This window comes from Rana temporaria, chromosome 2 (genome assembly GCF_905171775.1).
Source record: "Rana temporaria chromosome 2, aRanTem1.1, whole genome shotgun sequence".
Lineage (NCBI taxonomy): Eukaryota > Metazoa > Chordata > Amphibia > Anura > Ranidae > Rana > Rana temporaria.
In genome coordinates, this window is record NC_053490.1 from 372,536,788 (window position 1) to 372,558,888 (window position 22,101).

General features: G+C 41.5%; 1 protein-coding gene across 1 annotated transcript in view; it reads left to right on the forward strand.

Moving 5' to 3' along the window:
• The window catches only part of SMIM29 (small integral membrane protein 29), a 48,766-nt gene that overhangs the window by 4,790 nt on the left and 21,875 nt on the right, over nucleotides 1–22,101 (forward strand). Inside the window, exon 2 of the mRNA XM_040337804.1 lies at nucleotides 10,958–11,075. The gene's annotated coding sequence lies outside the window, so the exon portion shown is untranslated. The remainder of the gene's footprint in view (nucleotides 1–10,957; nucleotides 11,076–22,101) is intronic.

Consider the following 22,101-nt stretch of genomic DNA (forward strand, 5'->3'; position numbering starts at 1 on the left):
CAAGGACAGCCCCACTACAAGGGAGGATTTTTACTTTTCCTTAAATCAGGCATGAAAACCCCAAATCCACAATCTCAGAAAATTAGAATATTACATGCAATCAATAAAACAAGGATTGTACATGGAACAATATCGGGCCTCTGAAAAGTATAAGCATGCATATGTACTTGGTTTGGCCCCTTTGCAGCAATTACTGCCTCAGTGTGGCGTGGCATGGAAGCTATCAGCCTGTGGCACTGCTGAGGTGTTATGGAAGACCAGGATGCTTCAATAGCAGCCTTCAGCTCTTCTGCATTGTTCTGAATCATGTCTCATCTTTCTCTTGGCAATGCCCCATAGATTCTCTATAGGGTTCAGGTCAGGTGAGTTTGCTGGCCAATCAAGCACAATCCCACGGTCATTGAACCAGGTTTTGGTGCTTTTGGCAGGTGCCAGGTCCTAGTGGAAAATGAAGTCCCCATCCCCATAGAGATCATCTGCGGAAGGAAACATGAAGTGCTCCAAAATCTCCTGGTAGACGGCTGCCTTGACCCTGGACTTAATGAAACACAGTGGACCAACACCAGCAGATGACATGGCTCCTCAAATCAATAGACTGTGGAAACTTTACACTGGACTTCAAGCATCTTACAGTGTGTCCCTCTCCATTCTTCCTCCATACTCTGGCTCCTTGGTTTCCAAATGAGATGCAACATTTTCTCTCATCCTAAAAGAGGACTTTGGACCACTGAGCAACAGACCAGGTCTGACGTTGTTTGTTGTTCAGGAGTGGCTTGACAAGAGGAATACGACATTTAAATCCCATGTCCAGGATTTGTCTGTGTGTGGTGGCTCTTGATGCACTGACTCCAGCCTCAGTCCACTCCTTGTGAAAGTCCAACACTTTTGAATGGCCTTTTCCTGACAATTCTCTCCAGGCTGCGGTCATCCCTGCTGCTTGGCAACCTTTTTTCCTTATCGTCTTTCAGGACAGCACCTTGAGAGCGTGGCTCCACCCACTTCACAGGAAACACATCTCCACCAAACTTCTTAAAAGGGAGGCACCTTCCACTTATCAATAGTAGTAGAGAAACCTCCGGCCCAAGCTAGAACACATAGTCAGAGTATGGTTAGTTTTTGTTTCCTCCGGTGGGAACACATGTGGGGGTTAGGAGCTCTCTAGGTCAGTGACATGCAATTAGCGGACCTCCAACTGTTGCAGAACTACAAGTCCCATGAGGCATAGAAAGACTCTGACAGCCTCAAGCATGACACCCAGAAGCAGAGGCATTATGGGACTTGTAGTTTTGCAACAGCTGGAGGTCTGCTAATTGCATATCCCTGCTCTAGGTGCTACCTGAGAGGTCATATCTCCCTACTCCACCTGTTTTTTTCTTACCTCAGAGAGTCTGTTCCTCCCATTCACTGGATAGAGTGCCTTGTGCTCCTTCTCCGTCATCGGTGCTCAGTGGAGCCAGGTACTGGTCCAGGCAGCCGAACGCCACCGCCCTCTTGGGAAGGTCAGTCAGGCTGCTTTCCCCGGAAGTGAGGTAACCAGAAGGGGGTGGCATCCTACGAGTGGGCGCAGGGCATGGACATAATTTCTACCAGGAAGCCCTGAGGGAGGAGGGAGGAACAGGTCTGGTGCCTTGTTAGCCAATTCTGGTCTGGTGCAGTGGAGTCTGGACCGGCGGTTTTGCCACCAGCATCACGCTGCTGCCTCAACATGGACGCAGGATCCGCAGCGAGTGGAACAGGCACCAGCAAGGCCCAGGTAAGGGGTAGACTGAGGTTCTACCCACATTTACTATGGGATCTCTCTGTAGCTCTCTTCTCCCTTAGGGGGGGTGTGAGTGTTTTTTTACCCCCCTGGTGGCGGGAGCCTGTTTTGGGCACATGAGTGTAGTGGATCTCTCACTGTGCACCTATGGTGAGCATCTTGATTGGTTTTCAGGCTGACTCAAAAGGCCCTTATCATGGCAGGCCAAGAGCTCTGATCATGGGAATAAAAATAAATGTCCTTCATGCAAGTCTAAACTGCCTGAAGGCTGGAAAAAAGCTTTATGTCAAACATGTATTGACCCATTAGTGAAGGAGGAAGCGTCTGGCTCTTGCAGCGACATAATCGCATCTGTTAAAAAAGAATTGGGTGCTACTATTCAATCCTTTAAGTCCTCACTCACGAAACCATTTGTGAGACAGAACCTCTACCTCACAAGACTCACTGTTAGTCCCGGTAGTGGAGGCAGAAGAGAGTCCTCTGAACCAGGAAGGTCCTTCCCCCTCACATTCTCAAGAATCAGATGAGGAGGAGGATGAGCTAGAGAATATGGGTCAGATCCACAAAAGAATTACGCCGGCGTATCTATTGATACGCCGCGTAATTTTAAAGCTCCCGCGTCGTATCTTTGTTTTGCATCTACAAAACAAGATACGACTGCATCTGGGATCGATCCAACAGGCGTACGTCTTAGTACGCCGTCAAATCTTAGGTGCATTTTTCCGCCGGCCGCTAGGTGGCGTTTTCGTCGAATTCCGCGTCCAGTATGCAAATGAGCTAGTTACGGCGATCCACGAACGTACGTCCGGCTGGCGCATTTTTTTACGTTGTTTGCGTTCGGCTTTTTCTGGCGTATAGTTACCCCTGCTATTATGAGGCATACTCAATGTTAAGTATGGCCGTCGTTCCCGCGTCAAATTTTTAAATGTTTACGTCGTTTGTGTAAGTCGTTCGCGAATAGGGATTTGCGTAGAATGACGTCACCGTCGTAAACATTGGCGTGTTCCGGTTTAATTTTCGAGCATGCGCACTGGGATACCCCCACGGACGGCGCATGCGTATTTACATAAAACACGCCCTCATCACATCCATTTGAATTGCGCGCCCTTACGCCGCCAAAGATGCACTACGCTGCCGTAACTTACGTCGCAAATTCTTTGAGGATTAAAAAAAAAAAAATAAGTTACGGCGGCGTAGTGTATTTTAGACTCCTTTACAACCCTGTCAGCAGCTGTAAGGCTATCAGAATGATGGCAAGATCTGCGGCCTTTACTAATTCAGTTAGAAGGGCGCTCTGGTTAAAAACCTGGCTGGGGGACACGGCATCTAAAAACAAGCTGTGTGGAGTACCCTTCCAAAGGGGATTTATTGTTTGGTCCCAATTTAGACGCAGTGCTCGACAGGACTGCAGACCAGAAGAAATCTTTTCCTGTCAAGAAGAAAAAGCAGACAGGCAAAAGATTTTTTAGTCCTCAAAGGGCTCAAGGACAAAACAAGCCTTGAGAGGAAGAAAGGTTGGTCAGGGCAGAAGGGAAAGGGCAAAGGTAATGTCCTTTTCCATCCTCCTGCGGCATCCAGCAAAACACAATAACAACCGGATTGTGAAAAAATGGAGGGATTATAGCGGTGCCTTTTAAACAAGTCGTACAAAATAATCAAAACCAAATTATAAATATAAACATTTTATTGATAATAGAAAATGGGTATAAAAACATTAAGGATTGACATGAGTTGTTAGAGTCCCGACATGTTTCGGCAAATCGTTGCCTTCCTCAGGGGTATGAGTCAGTCATTACAGACTGGGTCTTCTGTCAGCAAGCGATCAGGCTTTTGGCAGAAAGGTCTTGCAGGCTGTGGTCCCTCACTAAGTGGGTAAGGTTTTGTTATCCTCTCAAGGTGCTGTCCTGAAAGACGATAAGGGAAAAGTCAAGTTAGACTTACCGGTAACTTGTTTTCCATGAGTCTTTCAGGACAGCAGCAACCCGCCCTATTGTTTTGAATATTATGCTGTGACTAACCATACTCTGATTATGTGTTCCAGCTTAGGCCGGAGGTTTCTCTACCCACTTAAAGACCACAGGTGTTTTTCAGATTTGGTGTTTGCAAGACTAAAACATTTTTTTCTGCTAGAAAATTACTTAAAACCCCCAAACATTATATTTTTTTTTTTTCTAACACCCTAGAGAATAAAATGGCGGTCATCGCAATACTTTTTGTCACACCGTATTTGCGCAGCAGTCTTACAAGCGCACTTTTTTTGGAAAAAATTTACTTTTTTGAATTAAAAAATAAGACAACAATAAATTTGGCCCAATTTTTTTATATATTGTGAAAGATAATGTTACGCCGAGTAAAATGATACCCAACATGTCACGCTTTAAAATTGCGCCCGCTCGTGGCATGGCGTCAAACTTTTACCCTTAAAAATCTAGATAGGCGACGTTTAAAAAATTCTATAAGTTGCATTTTTTGAGCTACAGAGTAGCTCTAGGGCTATAATTATTGCTCTCGCTCTAACGATCGCGGCGATACCTCACTTGTGTGATTTGAACACCGTTTTCATATGCGGGCGCTACTTGCGTATGCGTTCGCTTCTGCGCGCGAGCTCGTCAGGACGGGGCGCTTTAAAAAATTTTTTTTTTGTTTTCTTATTTAATTTTATTGATTTTATTATTTTTTACACTAAAATATAAAAAAAAAAAAAAATGATCACTTTTATTCCTATTACAAGGAATGTAAACATCCCTTGTAATAGAAAAAAGCATGACAGGTCCTCTTAAATATGAGATCTGGGGTCAAAAAGACCTCAGATCTCATATTTAGGCTTAAATGCAAAAAAAAAAAAAAAAAAAGGAAAATTTGTCATTTAAAAAAATGACAGAAAAAAAATTGTCTCTTTAAGAGGCTGGGCGGGACTGACGTTTTGACGTCACTTCCGCCCAGCAGAGCTATGAGGACGGGTGGGGGCCATCTTGCCCTCACTCAAGTCCTCACTCTCCAGGCGGCAGCATCGGATCTCCTCCGCCGCTACCGACGGCTCCGGTAAGCGGCGGAGGGCGCGGAAAAGCGGCGGGAGGGGGGGGGGCCCCTCTCCCGCCACCGATAACGGCGATCTCGCGGCGAATCCGCCGCGGAGACCGCCGTTATCGTTTACCGGACTGCCCACTGAAAACATGGATATCTCAGTTGTGGCAGCAGCTGCTGCCGTTACTGAGATATCCATGTTTAAAAAGAGGACGTATATATACAGTGGGTGGTCCTTAAGTGGCTACTAATACTACTACTACTACTGATAAGTGGAAGGAGCCTCCCTTTTAAGAAGTTTGGAGGTGTGTTTCCTGTCAAGTGGGTGGAGCCACACTCTCAAGGTGCTGTCCTGAAAGACTCATGGAAAACAAGTTACCGGTAAGTCTAACTTGACTTTTCTTCCACACTTTTCCCTTCTACATAACTTTCTATTAATGTGCTTTGATACAGCACTTTGGGAACATCCAACTTATTTTGCAATTACCTTTTGAGGCTTTTCCTCCTTTATGGAGAGTGTCAAAGATGGGTTTTCTGCACAACTGTCAGGTCAGCAGGCTTCCCCATGATTGTGATTCCTACTGTACCAGACTGAGAGACCATTTAAAGATAGTAATAATTTCAGCTCCTTTTGACAATAAAATATTTTTTCCTCAACCCCTTTTTGTCAAATGAAGTTGTATAACACTGTGCAGTGCCCAAATACTTTGTAGCTGTCTGAGGAAAAAAAAGGTTTATATTGTTTAATCAGAATTGCTTCGTGAAGAACACAAATTTACTAAAACTGGACAGTGCAAAATCCGGTGCAGTTCTGCATAGAAACCAATCGGCTTCCAGTTTTTATTGTCAAAGCTTAATTGAACAAGCTGAAATTATTAGAAGCTGATTGGCTGCCATGCACAGCTGCACCAGATTTTTCACTCCGTTTTTAGTAAATAAACCAAAATGCTACTAATTTTATTAAAGTGAATGTGTGAACTTTTTTTTTTTTTTTATTTTTTTTTTTTTATATAGTTGCATAGTTTGTCAGGTTGAAAAGACACAAGTCTATCTAGTTCAACCATAAAATAAATAAATAAAATAAAAAATATCATATAATCCCATATACCCATATAGCTCTGGATAGAGTGCTAAGGGGTTAGACCCCCCACCAAGTTTTTATGTGTCCCCACTGGTGAATCCGGAGGTTCAGGTTAACAAATTTTAAACATTTAGTAATATCCCCCAGCTCTATCCAAAATAAAAAGCTTTTGGCTATAAATACACTTTAGGGGCCTAACGCGGTAACAGTGTGACTGGAGCACATTAACAATTTACTGATGGGTTTATTTTGTGGCTCTTTAAAGCCCAATTAAATGTTCAGTATAAATCTGCCAAATACATTCCAGATTAATTTAAAACAAAAGGGGATCAAAGTCTTAGGGTGCACTTTTACTGGCAGTTTTAAACAATCCTGAGCATGGTTCAACCCCTTGGTCCAGTTAATTTGTGTAGTGAGAGTATTTTGAACCTTGCCCAGGTCCACTTGGAAGAGGTGGACCCTTGCATGATTCACTTGTAGTCTGGTACAGCTTACTTAAGCGAGTGCAAACCGTGCCTTAGCACAGAAGCAGGGATCACTGTGGACTAGTTGGTAGAGGTGATAATGTGTGCCCAGGGACACTTGCTTGCATACCAGTGTGGAGGGAAGACAATAAAATGTATTCCATGCCAATGTGAGTGTAACCTTACAGTTAAAGTGAAAACAAAATAAGAACCATCATCCCTAGATTGTATGTATAAGGCAAACCCCTCAAAATGGGACTTTAGCAGTACTGGGTCATTGTTATGTCAAGTAAATGGAAAGTGTTTCTAAGTAGTATAAGGCTGGGTTCACACCTATGCAAATTGGATGCGGATTTCCCCCGGTCCCCGGAGCTGAAGAACGGGAAGAGCTGTGTGTAAACACAGCTTCCCCGTTCTTCACTTCATTGATCGTGTGTTCCCTTTTATAGGGAAACACAATCAATGACATCACACCTACAGCCACACCCCCCTACAGTTAGAAACACAAATGAGGTCACACTTAACCCCTTCAGCGCCCCCTTGTGGTTAACTCCCAAACTGCAATTGTCATTTTCACAGTAAACAATGCATTTTTAATGCATTTTTTGCTGTGAAAATGACAATGGTCCCAAAAATGTGTCAAAATTGTCCGAAGTGTCCGCCATAATGTCGCAGTCACAGAAAAAATCGCTGATCGCCGCCATTGGTAGTGAACAAAAAAAAAAAATTATAAAAATGCAATAAAACTATCCCCTATTTTGTAAACGCTATAAATTTTGCCCAAACCAATCAATAAACACGTTTTTTTTTTTTTATTTTTTTACCAAAAATAGGTAGAAGAATACATATCGCCCTAAACTGAGGAAAACAATTTTTTTTATATATATTTTCGGGGGATATTTATAATGGCAAAAAGTAAAAAATATTGCATTTTTTTATTTTTTTTTTCAAAATTGTCGCTCTATTTTTGTTTATAGCGCAAAAAATAAAAACCGCAGAGGTGATCAAATACCACCAAAAGAAAGCTCTATTTGTGGGGAAATTTTTTTTTTGTTTGGGAGCCACCGCGCAATTTTCAGTTAAAGCGACGCAGTGCCGAATCGCAAAAACTGGCCAGGTCCTTTAGCTGCCTAAAGGTCCGGGTCTTAAGTGGCTAAAAATGATGGAAAAAAAATTCTTAACACTATAATTGGTTGGAATCACCAAAGAACAAAGGATGTGTTCAGCAATGTCCTTTCTTTGGTGATTCCAACGGAGTACAGTATTAAGAAAAATGTTTCCATCATTTTTAATGTTTCCATCATTTTTAATTTTTTGTATTAAAGATTTACTAACTTTTTTACTACCTAGAAACACTTTCCATTTACTTGGGTTTTTCCTTACACTTAAAGCGGTAGTTCACCCTCCTTCACCTCATTATTCCATTACTTTCGGCATCGTAGCGCGAGCTACGGTATGCCGGTCTTAAATTTTTAATCCCCGTACTCACTGTGCTATCGATGATTGAAGAATCCGACTCCCGCGGGGAATGGGCGTGCCTACGGAGAGGGAGGATGATTGACGGCCGGCTCTGGCACGTCACGCTCCCCGAAGACAGCCGGAGTAGGTCTCGGCTATTCACAGCGCCTGCGCACAGGCTATGCGCAGGCGCCGTGAATAGCCAAGCCTATTTCGGCTATTTCCGGAGAAGCGTGACGTGCCAGGGCCGGCCGTCAATCACCTTCTCTCACCATAGGAACGCCCATTCCCCGGATTCTTCAATCATCGATAGCACAGTGAGTACGGGGATTAAAAATTTAGGACCGGCATACCGTAGCTCGCGCTACGATGCCGAAAGTAATGGTCTAATAAAAAAAAACATTTTTTTTTTTTTTTTAACAGGGTGAACCCCCGCTTTAAGTGTAACTACACCCCCTCTGGGTGATTATTGTACGTTGCAAGGATTTTAACAAACTTTGTTGCAGATTTCAACTTTTATTTAAAAAAAAAAAAAAACTGTGTTTCTCTGTCACCATGTGCAAAATTAATCTGTATAGGAGTGATTTCATAATTATCAATCAGCTACTGCGCTTGTCTATTACGGAAAGTGGCAGGAGCTGCATTCTTTCAGATGTGGCTTCCCTTTAGAAGTATCTCACCAAAAAAAGTATTTTTTGCCGGGATGTGCCCAAAATCTTACCTGTATCTTGGTGCAAAGTTTTGGCAAAATCAATAAGCCAATCACACAAGCAGGAAATTACATTTCTGGGGGACATTATGTACACCATCTGTGTACATAACACCTCATATTGCATTTTACAGAAAGTTACAGTGCTGCAGATTGAAAAGGAAAGGTCATTTTTATTAACATTAAATATGACTTGTGTTGCAATTGTATATGCTCTTTATTTTATTTGCTATATGTTATCCCCACAGAAGTGGAGTTACCCTTTACATTTCTTTGTAAAGCAGCCACAGCCTGATTAGAAGAGCCTGTCCCCTGCTGGCATGCTCCTAAAGAAATAACCTTGCTCAGTGTAAATGTAGTGGTCTCTCTGTAAGGGTCTGCCATGTCCCATGCTGAGTCAGACCTATAGTTCTGCAATCTACAAAGCTTATGCTCCCTGCTGATTGGAGATCCCTGGCTCTAGCACTGACTCGGCAGTTGATACAACTGGCTATAGAAAAATGTTGACATTAGCAGACCTTTAAACTGCTGATTGCTCATGAGTTCCTGTTATCGTCACTTTGCTTTGAAATAGTTCCCTGGAAATGTCCTTCAAGTGCATTGAGTTCCTACTTATCTGATTGATGAACCATATTCACTTAAATGTGTGTGTGTGTGTGTGTGTGTATATATATATATATATATATATATATATATATATATATATATATATATATATATATATATATATATATATATATATATATATATATAAATTTCCCCCCTAAATAGCTTCCTTTTACCTTAGTGCAGTCCTCCTTCTTTTATTTTATTTATTTATTTATTTTACTTACCTCATCCTTCGATTTTGCTTTTAAATGTCCTTATTTCTTCTGAGAAATCCTCACTTCCTGTTCTTCTGTCTGTAACTCCACACAGTAATGCAAGGCTTTCTACCTGGTGTGCAGTGTCGTGCTCGCCCCCTCCCTTGGACTACAGGAGAGTCAGGATGCCCACTAACACACAGCTCCTTTCTCTATCTGCAACGTAGAGCGCATCCTGACTCTCTTGTAGTCCAAGGGAGGGGGCGAGCACGACACTGCACACCAGGTAGAAAGCCTTGCATTACTGTGTGGAGTTACAGACAGAAGAACAGGAAGTGAGGATTTCTCAGAAGAAATAAGGACATTTAAAAGCAAAATCGAAGGATGAGGTAAGTGAAGGAGGACTGCACTAAGGTAAAGGAAGCTATTTAGGAAATAAAATTGTACCTTTTACCAGGGCTGTGGAGTCGGAGTCGAGGAGTCGGAGTCTGGGGAAATTTTGGGTACCTGGAGTCGGAGTCGGCAAACAATGCACCGACTCCGACTCCTACTCCTACTAAATTTAGATTGGAATAAAAAAAAAAAAAAAGCAAGTTTAAATGTCCCAATTCACAAAAAGTTATAATCAATGACTTCTCTACTGTAAGAATAAAGACCAATGCATGCAGTGCCTCACGTAACCGCAAAACGAACACGTTAAGTGACCGTGAAGAAGCATGCTTTTCATGTGCTTCACTATATGGCACGCAACGCACAATTAGGAGCTGCAATACTTTATACTTTCCATAGTGTTGTGTTCTGCTTTTACAGGGAATGCATGTTAGAGAACCAGTAAGTGTCCAAATAAAAAAATTCCAACAGGAGTTTTATAAAGCACTAAAAGAAGTTGAAAAGTATGATCGCTCATCAAAACTTACTGTTAAAGAAGCCATCCTTGTTTATCCAGAGATCGTTAGTGATGTGGCCAGAATAGTTACTGCAATGCCACCCACCCAAGTCAGTGTCGAAAGATTATTTTCAGCCCTAAAAATAATAAAGTCTGACTTAAGAGCCTCTATGAAAGAGGATCTGGCAGAGGCAATTCTCTTCCTTAGAACTCTACATTGAATTGATTTGCATTTGCTAAGCCTATAACTACATTTCAAGATTAATATAAACCATTTCTAGGTTTTACAGATTTTGTTTTTGGTTCATTATAGATAAGCTTTGTTTTTGTTCTAAAACAACCAAATAATGTGGTTTGTATTTTTGAACTGTTAAAGATCCTGTTCCTGATGTTTATGTCTGCTGCTACTATCCAGCCACTTGATTGTTTTCATTGTGTTTACTGTATTGCACAGTTTAAGCAAAAGACAGACTGTTGGCTTCCCAGCCAGTAGTCCTGTGGTAGGTTGCGTTTCTTTCCCTCAAGGAATGTATAAAATACATTCGCATATTAATACAGAGGAGTCGGAGTCGGGGAGTCGGAAGTACATAAAACTGAGGAGACGGAGTCGGAACATTTATCTACCGACTCCACAGCCCTGCCTTTTACAGCCCCTTTTAATGTCTCATGGCCTAATGGCCTTGTAACTTCAAAGAAATATTCTTAATATTGCTTACCAAAAAAAAAATGTACAATTTCTTCTAATGTAATAATTATTTTCAATTATATTCTAGACAATATTGTTGATCAAGCAAAGTGCAGACAGTTTATAACACCGTCAACTGTTCTTTCTAATGTACTGCCTCTGACAGCATGTTATAATGGAAAGCTGAATACCACTTTATTGGCAAGGTAAGCAAAAATAATGGAAAAATGTCATATGTTCCTAAGTAGGCTGAATATTGTTATACTTTATTAAATTTTTTTTCCGATTTCTCTTTTTATTCAAACTCTTTCAATTTTACAACATTCAAACATACATCAACTTAAGAAATAGAAGGGAATCCGCGCTTAGGATGTAAATTAAATGCTGCTGCCTCCCTAAAAAACCTCAGTGATGAGATCAAAAAAGATGTAAAAAAGATTGGGATAGTGGCGCTGCAAATTGGGTCACCCTTAGGTGTTCCGAGTTCCTGTGTGTTCACAGGTGTTGGGTAATCTGTTAACAGGAAAGATCCAATCCGATGGACCTCCTTAATAGGAAGCACGATCCTTCAGATACCCTATTTGATGATGGCAATAGTAAAGCTGTGTCAAAGAGGATTAGTGTGGGAGTGTCCTATTATAGGATCTATTATTCGGATGCCTAATGGTCTAAGTTATCCGATAAACAGCTAATTGAAATATATTATCACTTAGAGATATAAATGTTTCTAGTTACCAGAAACAAACAAAACAAAACCAATGCTGGAATTAAAGCGGTAGTAAACTCAAACATGTAATTACTAAATCGCCATATATAGCTTAAGTTAGGTATTTTCAATCAAAGTTACATATATAGTATGCCAAAAAAAACGTCTTACTTGTTTCAATATACGTTTTTGTGAACACTCCTGCTTGTACCTCCCCGCCGCCATTTCTACTGCTGTCTTCCATGCCTATACAGTGATATATTTCCGCCCTCAGTATGTAGCTGTGGCTATAATCCCGCGCGTGCGCATGATTTCCTGAAGCCGAGCCGCGTCTCTCCACAACCCCTCCGACGTAGCGAGTCACATGGGGTCAAGGCTCAGCTTCTTAATAGAAGTATCGCGGGATGTCGGGGCTGACGTCACCATAAGGAAATGACGCAGCCCCGACATAAACAGATTTTTAGCCGGCAGAGGCTCTGCTTGCCGAATTTAACGGGGATCCGGCGCATGCGCGGTACGCGTCCCCACTCGTCAATCTAGCTGTAACTTCAGAAGCAGGCAGGTAAGGAAAAAAATATAAAATGTCAATCGGTTTACAAGGATGAAATGCACAATTACATTGAAAGTGAATATTTTGACTTTACAACCACTTTAATATGCAACCTTCTATGAGGTATAGACACCGATCTCAGGAGGCAGATGATAATCACAGGTGAATGGTGAGGAGTGCTTTAAATAAACAAATCTAATGAGCTAGAATATATATATATATATATATATATATATATATATATATATATATATATATATATATATATATATATATATATATATATATATATATATATATATATGCATATATATGCATATATTAGATGTCCTCTGTGTTGTGGCGAGGTATCAAAAGGGCACTAGTCGCCCTGTATAGTGAATATATAGAATCTAGTGTTCTTAATTCAAGTGTCTACTACCATTAAAAATAATATTATATTGCAACATTTAGTAGCAAAGGAAAAAATGAGTATCAATAAAAATAGTGCAACAAAGTATTGCGAGGTATGAGAGTTAGTGCAGATCCTCACAAAATATATCCAATGTGTAAAAGTTAATAAGTAGAAATAAATGAATGGTAAAAAATAAAATAAAAAAGTTCATATATGTACAAATATTCTTTGCAACTTCAGGGAAAATAGAGAAAAGTGAAGGATTATTCCAAGGGCTTGAAAGCCACACAATTATTGAACCAAATAAGACAGTCCTAGGTTAACGTTTCTTCAATCGGGTTAACCCTCAATTAGCTGGTGACTTGAAGTGCCATTAACGTGCATTGAAATAATAGTGACAGCAGTGCTTCCCCACATGGGTCCCCACTCACCAGATGTCGTCACCCCCCAGGGGGCAAAAAGCGGGTGGTGGTGGTACCTCGATGTCTGTAAGGTGATGGTTTCCTACGATCAGTCCTCGAGTGTCTCCTTATTCCAGGGATCACGGGGTGCTTGAAATGGTTTTTCAGATGTTCACGTGGGATCATTCATTAGGCAAAAAATAAAAAGAAGGAACGCATAGTGTAATACGTTTTGATATTGTTAGGATATACCCAACAAAATGATTTATTTAAAAAAAGGGAAAACAATTTTTGATCAGTTGGAATAAAAAGTCCAAGTGGGTCCCTGCGCAGAGGGAGTTCCAACGAGCAATATATTTAAAAACAAACACAAATTAAAAATCAAAAATTAAAAGAAAAGAGCCACAAGTTGCCCTAGCACTCTGCTGTTAGTAGTTGCTTCACTGCTGGGACAGCCAATTTGAAATCCTCCCTTGGCGCCCGTATGCACTAGCGCAGTGATCAGCTGAGGCAGATAGCGTGCTGACAGGCAATGTGTGAGCGAGTGTATGAGCGTCTGTCTAGGTCACCTGACGCGTTTCGTCATGTGACGTTCTCAAAGGCGATGACAGGCTTCATACGTTGAAGGTTCATATAGCTGCTTCAGATGTGTCCCGCCCCCTGGGGGCGGGACACATCTCAAAGGCCTGTCATCGCCTTTGAGAACGTCACATGACGAAACGCGTCAGGTGACCTAGACAGACGCTCATACACTCGCTCACACATTGCCTGTCAGCACGCTATCTGCCTCAGCTGATCACTGCGCTAGTGCATACGGGCGCCAAGGGAGGATTTCAAATTGGCTGTCCCAGCAGTGAAGCAACTACTAACAGCAGAGTGCTAGGGCAACTTGTGGCTCTTTTCTTTTAATTTTTGATTTTTAATTTGTGTTTGTTTTTAAATATATTGCTCGTTGGAACTCCCTCTGCGCAGGGACCCACTTGGACTTTTTATTCCAACTGATCAAAAATTGTTTTCCCTTTTTTTAAATAAATCATTTTGTTGGGTATATCCTAACAATATCAAAACGTATTACACTATGCGTTCCTTCTTTTTATTTTTTGCCTAATGAATGATCCCACGTGAACATCTGAAAAACCATTTCAAGCACCCCGTGATCCCTGGAATAAGGAGACACTCGAGGACTGATCGTAGGAAACCATCACCTTACAGACATCGAGGTACCACCACCACCCGCTTTTTGCCCCCTGGGGGGTGACGACATCTGGTGAGTGGGGACCCATGTGGGGAAGCACTGCTGTCACTATTATTTCAATGCACGTTAATGGCACTTCAAGTCACCAGCTAATTGAGGGTTAACCCGATTGAAGAAACGTTAACCTAGGACTGTCTTATTTGGTTCAATAATTGTGTGGCTTTCAAGCCCTTGGAATAATCCTTCACTTTTCTCTATTTTCCCTGAAGTTGCAAAGAATATTTGTACATATATGAACTTTTTTATTTTATTTTTTACCATTCATTTATTTCTACTTATTAACTTTTACACATTGGATATATTTTGTGAGGATCTGCACTAACTCTCATACCTCGCAATACTTTGTTGCACTATTTTTATTGATACTCATTTTTTCCTTTGCTACTAAATGTTGCAATATAATATTATTTTTAATGGTAGTAGACACTTGAATTAAGAACACTAGATTCTATATATTCACTATACAGGGCGACTAGTGCCCTTTTGATACCTCGCCACAACACAGAGGACATCTAATATATGTATATGTATATGTATATATATATATATATATATATATATATATATATATATATATATATATATATATATATATATATATATATATATATATATATATATATATATATATATATATATATATATATATATATATATGCATATATATATTTGCATATATTAGATGTCCTCTGTGTTGTGGCGAGGTATCAAAAGGGCACTAGTCGCCCTGTATAGTGAATATATAGAATATATTATCACTTAGAGATATAAATGTTTCTAGTTACCAGAAACAAACAAAACAAAACCAATGCTGGAATTAATATGCAACCTTCTATGAGGTATAGACACCGATCTCAGGAGGCAGGTGATAATCACAGGTGAATGGTGAGGAGTGCTTTAAATAAACAAATCTAATGAGCTAGAATATATATATATATATATTCTAGCTCATTAGATTTGTTTATTTAAAGCACTCCTCACCATTCACCTGTGATTATCACCTGCCTCCTGAGATCGGTGTCTATACCTCATAGAAGGTTGCATATTAATTCCAGCATTGGTTTTGTTTTGTTTGTTTCTGGTAACTAGAAACATTTATATCTCTAAGTGATAATATATTTCAATTAGCTGTTTATCGGATAACTTAGACCATTAGGCATCCGAATAATAGATCCTATAATAGGACACTCCCACACTAATCCTCTTTGACACAGCTTTACTATTGCCATCATCAAATAGGGTATCTGAAGGATCGTGCTTCCTATTAAGGAGGTCCATCGGATTGGATCTTTCCTGTTAACAGATTACCCAACACCTGTGAACACACAGGAACTTGGAACACCTAAGGGTGACCCAATTTGCAGCGCCACTATCCCAATCTTTTTTACATACATCAACTTAAAGCGGTGGTTCACCCTCCTTAACATCATTATACTATTACATTCGGCATCGTAGCGCGAGCTACGGTATGCCGGTCTTAAATTTTTAATCCCCGTACTCACTGTGCTATCGATCATTGAAGATTCCGACTCCCGCGGGGAATGGGCGTGCCTATGGAGAGGGAGGATGATTGACGGCCGGCTCTGGCACGTCACGCTCCCCGAAGACAGCCGGAGTAGGTCTCGGCTCTTCACGGCGCCTGCGCACAGGCTATGCGCAGGCGCCGTGAAGAGCCAAGCCTATTTCGGCTATTTCCGGAGAAGCGTGACGTGCCAGGGCCGGCCGTCAATCACCTTCTCTCACCATAGGAACGCCCATTCCCCGGAATCTTCAATGATCCATAGCACAGTGAGTACGGGGATAAAAAATGTAAGACCGGCATACTGTAGCTCGCGCTACGATGCCGAATGTAATGATATAATAATGTAATGATTTTTTTTTTTTAATAGGGTGAACCCCCGCTTTAACACCAATATATCAAAATATGTATTTATATATTCTTATTTTCAAACAAACCCTAATAGTATCTTAAATATAATAACTATACCTAGGATTGACTCTAGGTCTATACAAGGATGGATTTTAACTACACAAAAACAAATAATAAAAAGGGGGGGGGGGGTTTGGGGAACCCCTCCTCACCTCGCACCTCCAAACTAACACTATAGAAACTCCCATACCGTCCAACCCTAGCCTATATTTTTTCCATCTACTCTCTCCTCCTTCATTCTATCCAAAATCAAAGAGAATAAAGCCAAACCTGGAGTTGTTAGCCAGGGACCCCATAACTTATTTAATTTATCTACCCCTATTATGATAGACCTGTTGTTCCATTAATATTGCCTCATTTACTTGGGAACGCCATGCCTCAAATACTGGTGCACTAGATGACATCCATTTTCTAGCTATTACCCTGCGGGCTATACATAATAATCTACCAATTGCAATTGACATTTGCCTTGGGTAAAGCTCTTCCTTAAAGGGGTTGTAATGGTAAATTTATTTTTTTATTTTTTTTCTAAATGGCTTTACCTTAGTGCAGTCCTCCTTCACTTTCCTCATCCTTCGATTTTGCTTTTAAATGTACTGATTTCTTCTGAGAAGACGCCCACTAACACACAGCTCCTTTCTCTATCTGCAATGTAGAGCGTCCTGTCTCTCCTGCTCGCCCCCTCAAGGGCGAGCACGACACTCCACACCAGGGAGAAAGCCTTGCATTACTGTGTGTAGTTAGACAGAAGAACAGGAAGTGAGGATTTCTCAGAAGTAATAAGGACATTTAACAAAATCAAAGGATAAGGTAAGTGAAGGAGGACTGCACTAAGGTCAAGGAAGCTATTTAGGATTTTTTTTTTTTTACCTTTACAACTTCTTTAAGATGCCCCGGTAAAAAGTGTTTGGTTCCATTTCTATCTGAATATTATAAACCCCATTAATTGTGGACCTCTCGCCAATATCTACTCAGTTTTTGGGACATTTCCACAACATGTGTAGCAAGTCAGCCTGAGATTGCTCACACCGTGGACATTGTGAAGTTTTCCCTCCTCCTCCTCCCACTTATATAATTTTTACCGGAGTCCTGTATATGATGAACAGTTGTTATAGACATTGTGTAGATGATAAGGATACCAACGGGGCCCTTTTCAGAATGCTTTGCCATTCCTCCCCCAATTATATCCCCCAGGTCCATCTCCCATCCCTTTCTACCTGGAATGTCCTTAATATCCTGATAGTTTGCCATATATTTTAACAATATTAAACCTTTTTTCTCTCAACCCCTGCTAATAAGGATACCAATGGCATTGGTCTTGTATTCATCCTGCAGCCTTTAAACTGAGAATTAACCGCGTGTCGTAGTTGCAAATATTTATAAAACATATGTGGCAGTTTCTATACCTCCTGTATCTCCTGAAAGGACCGTATGACATTTTGGGGAAAAATCTGCAGAATATATTGTATTCCTTTTTAGAACGCCAGTGCTCAAACCCTTCCAATTTACACAATTCCTTGTAGTTCCCCCCCCCCCCCCCATATTGGTGAAAAATCTGGCACCCCTTCATATTTCATTGTTCGTCTCATTTCCTACCATACTTTATTCATAAGTATCCTTGTTGGGCTATTTTGGGTGTATGCAAATCCTGATTCCAGTTGAGCAATAAGACTATAGCACGAGCATTGGCTCAGTAGCACAGCTTGTATTGGATATTTCCAGTCTATCTTCCCCCACCCCGCAAAATACCCCAATTGGGAAGCTATGAAGTATGTTCTTGGCTGTGGCACTGCTAACGCCCCCCCTCCTCTTCTTTAGCCCTCTGAAGGTTAGACAATCTAATCCTCAAGCTCTTGCCTTTTCATAGTAGCTTGCGGAACCAAAAATCTATTTTTGCATCCATATGGGTGAGTTATGTAAAACATAAAGTAACTGAGGAGCCTAAATCATTTTTATTAGACTTGCTTGGCCCACCACTGATGGAGGCAATTTAGACCAGATTAAGCCCCTCCCCCTTTTTTATTTGCATTTATCCAGAATGGGAATTTAAATTATGCTGCAAATAATCTTTCATCCTTTGGTATATCCATACTCCTAAATATTTAGAAAACTTCTTAACTTTTAATTTATTGGGCCTCTTCCGGTATATTCAGGCTATCATCATCTAATGGGAAAAGGACCAATTTTATCCCAATTAAAGTGGAGGTTCACCCAAAAAATCAATTTTTAACATTAGATTGAGGCTAATTACTGGAGGCAGAATCGGGTGTTTTGTTTAAAATCAATGCAGTACTTACCGTTTTAGAGATAGATGTTCTCCGCCGCTTCCGGGAATGGGCTGCGGGACTGGACGTTCCTATTTGATTGACAGCCTTCCGACCGTCGCATACAGCGCGTCACCAGTTCCCAAAAGTAGCCGAACGTCGGTGCGCAGGCGCCGTATAAGGGCCGCACTGACGTTCGGCAACTCGTGACGCGCTGTATGCGACGATCGGAAGGCTGTCAATCAAATAGGAATGCCCAGTCCCGAAGACCATACCCGGAAGCAGCAGAGAACATCTATCTCTAAAACGGTAAGTACTGCATTGATTTAAAAAAAACACCTGATTCTGCCTCCAGTAATTAGCCTCAATCTAATGTTAAAAAACGTTTTTTCGGGTGAACCCCCGCTTTAATAATAAAGCCTGAAAATTAGGCGATTTTTTTTTTTATAAGATTCATTAGGGAAATCGATGACATTTTCGTATCTCTGAGAAACAATAGTGCATCATCCGCATACAATGAAATCGGTTTTCATTAATTGTCCCTCTGGCAAACCCATCGATATCCTCTGACTGTCGAATCGCTTCCGCCAGCGGTTCCACCGCCAGCGCAAACAGGGGGGACCAATGGGCACCCCTGACTAATGCCTCTTATTAATGAAAAGAACTCTGTAACTAACCCATTGATTTGCATACACGCCCTTGAAGCAGCATATAATGGCTTTACTCATTGTGTAAATTTTATATCCCAGACCAAACCTGTCTAGTACCTCCCACAAATATTTCCACTTGCTGCTGTCGAATGCTTTCGCAGCATCGAGTGACAAAATGGCCCTCTTCCCCAGGTTGACTGCTGGTAACTGCATATTTAAAAAAGTCTCCTTAAATTAATTGCTGTAGAACTAGTATGTAAAAAGCCAGATTGATCTGGATGGATCAGTCCCTGCATAACTCTACCCAGTCCTGCTGCCAGGATCCTTGCCAGAATCTTAGCGTCCGAGTTTAGTAGTGATATTGAGTGATAAGATTCCGGTACCAAAGGATCCTTATCTGGCTTTGGCAGCACTATAATACAGGCTTCATTCATAGAATCCGGGAGTTTAACAGTTTCCCAGGCCTGATTAAGCACTCAATAGTTCCGGGAGCAGAACGTCCCCATAGTGTTGGTACACTTCTGACGGTAGCCCGTCTAAACATGTTGCCTTAACATTCGGGGATTCTGACACTGCCCGTCCTACCTCCTCCATAGTCGGAGGGGCATTACGTTCCTCTCTTGCCTCATTGGAGAGGGCAATTTTAAAGGGTCTAGGAATTCTCTAATGCCCCGTACACACGATCGGAATTTCCGTTGGGATAAATTCAGACCGATTTTTCTGACGGAATTCCATTCAAGCTGTCTTGCATACACACTGTCGCACCAAATTCTGACTGTCCAAAATGCGTTTACTTACAACACTACGACGAGCCGAGAAAAATTAAGTTCAATGCTTTCGAGCATGCGTTGACTTGATTCTGAGCATGCGTGTTTTTTTTCTTCGTCGGAGTTCCATACAGACGAACGGAATTTCCGATAGAAATTTATTTTCGGCGGAATTTCCGATGGAAAAGCTCAGATGTGGCACACACACGGTCGGAATATCGGATGAAAAAATTCCGTCTGACTTTTCCCATTGGAAATTCCGATCGCGTGTACAAGGCATAAGATGTTCCATGGGATACTCAACCTTGCTCTGATACAAATCGCTATAAAAGGACAAGAAAGAATCCATAATTTCATTCTGATCTTGTGTAATCTCTCCCCTATTTTATATATAGCGGAGATAAAATTTGTTTTCTCTTGGGATTTCACTACAACCGCTAACATATGTCCTGGTCTCTCACCTTCCTCCCAACCGCGACATCTGGAGAGAAAACAAGCCTATCTGCCTTTCCCACTACTATTTGTCTATATAATTGTTGTGTATCCCTCAATGTGCAGCGGTTAGGAGTGGTAGGTTCCTGTGTATACTGGGCTTCCCTTTGCCAAATGATTCTCGTTCTAAGTTCAGTTTTTTATGGACACTTATTACCTTTAGTAAAACCCCCCCTCAAAAATGCCTTCATAGTGTCCCAAACTACCTGAAGTGAAGCAGAGTTCTCATTAATAAAGAAAAATTCCCTTTTATAGCTTGACTCTTTGAGTCTCCCCGAGACGATTCCTTTAACCAGAACGCTGGGACCCGCCAATTAGGCTTCATCTTAGGTTTTACTTTTTCTAAAGAAACTAAAATTGGGGAGTGATCTGATAAACCCCTAGTCAAATATTGTATATTAGACACCCATGGAAAACTATTTCCGTACCCAACGTTAAATCTATTCTCGATAAAGTCTGGTACGTACTGGAACAACAAGAGTACATATGGGATGATGGATTTGTAAGTCGCCATATATTGTATAAACCCAGTTCTCTGCAATATCTATAAAAAGGAGTATACCCCTGAGGTCCAGCTGGACCTCAATCTTTACTAGGATTACAAACGCTATTAACCGCTTAACCACTTCCAGACCGCCGCGTGTATATGTACGTCGGCAGAATGGCACGTACAGGCACATTGGCGTACCTGTACGTCCCTGCCTAGACGTGGGTCGGGGGTCCGATCGGGACCCCCCCCCCCCGCTACATGCGGCAGTCGGATTCCCGCGGGGAGCGATCCGGGACGACGGCGCGGCTATTCGTTTATAGCCGCCCAATCGCGATCATCGCTCCCTGGAGGTGAAGAATGGGGAGAGACGTATGTAAACACGGCTTCCCCATGCTTCACTGTGGCGGCTGCATCGATCGAGTGATCCCTTTTATAGGGAGACTCGATCGATGACGTCAGTCCTACAGCCACACCCCCCTACAGTTGTAAACACACACTAGGTGCACCCTAACTTCTACAGCGCCCTCTGTGGTTAACTCCCAAACTGCAACTGTCATTTTCACAATAAACAAACAATTGCTGTGAAAATGACAATGGTCCCAAAAATGTGTCAAAATTGTCCGAAGTGTCCGCCATAATGTCGCAGTCACGAAAAAAATCACTGTTCGCCGCCATTAGTAGTAAAAAAAATAAAAAAAAATTTGTAAACGCTATAAATTTTGCGCAAACCAATCGATAAACGCTTATTGTGATTTTTTTTTTTTTACCAAAAATAGGTAGAAGAATACGTATCGGCCTAAACTGAGGAATTATATATATATTTTTTTTTATATATATATATATATATATATATATATATATATGTGTTTTTGGGGGATATTTATTATAACAAAAAATATTGAAGTTTTTTCAAAATTGTCGCTCTATTTTTGTTTATAGCGCAAAAAAAAAAAAAACCCGCAGAGGTGATCAAATACCACCAAAAGAAAGCTCTATTTGTGGGGAAAAAAGGACGCCAATTTTGTTTGGGAGCCACGTCGCACGACCGCGCAATTGTCTGTTAAAGCGACGCAGTGCCGAATTGTAAAAACCCCTTGGGTCATTTAGCAGCATATTGGTCCGGTCCTTAAGTGGTTAAGGACCGCCGCACGACTATTTACGTCGGCAGAATGGCACGGCTGGGCACATGGACGTACAGGTACGTCCCCTTTAAGATGCCCAGCCGTGGGTCGCGAGCACGGCACGCTTGCGACCTGGTCCTGTCCTCCATGCCCCCGGGACCCGCGGACCCGATCGGTCCTGCTGTCCCGCGTTCTTCCTAGTCCAAACCTTC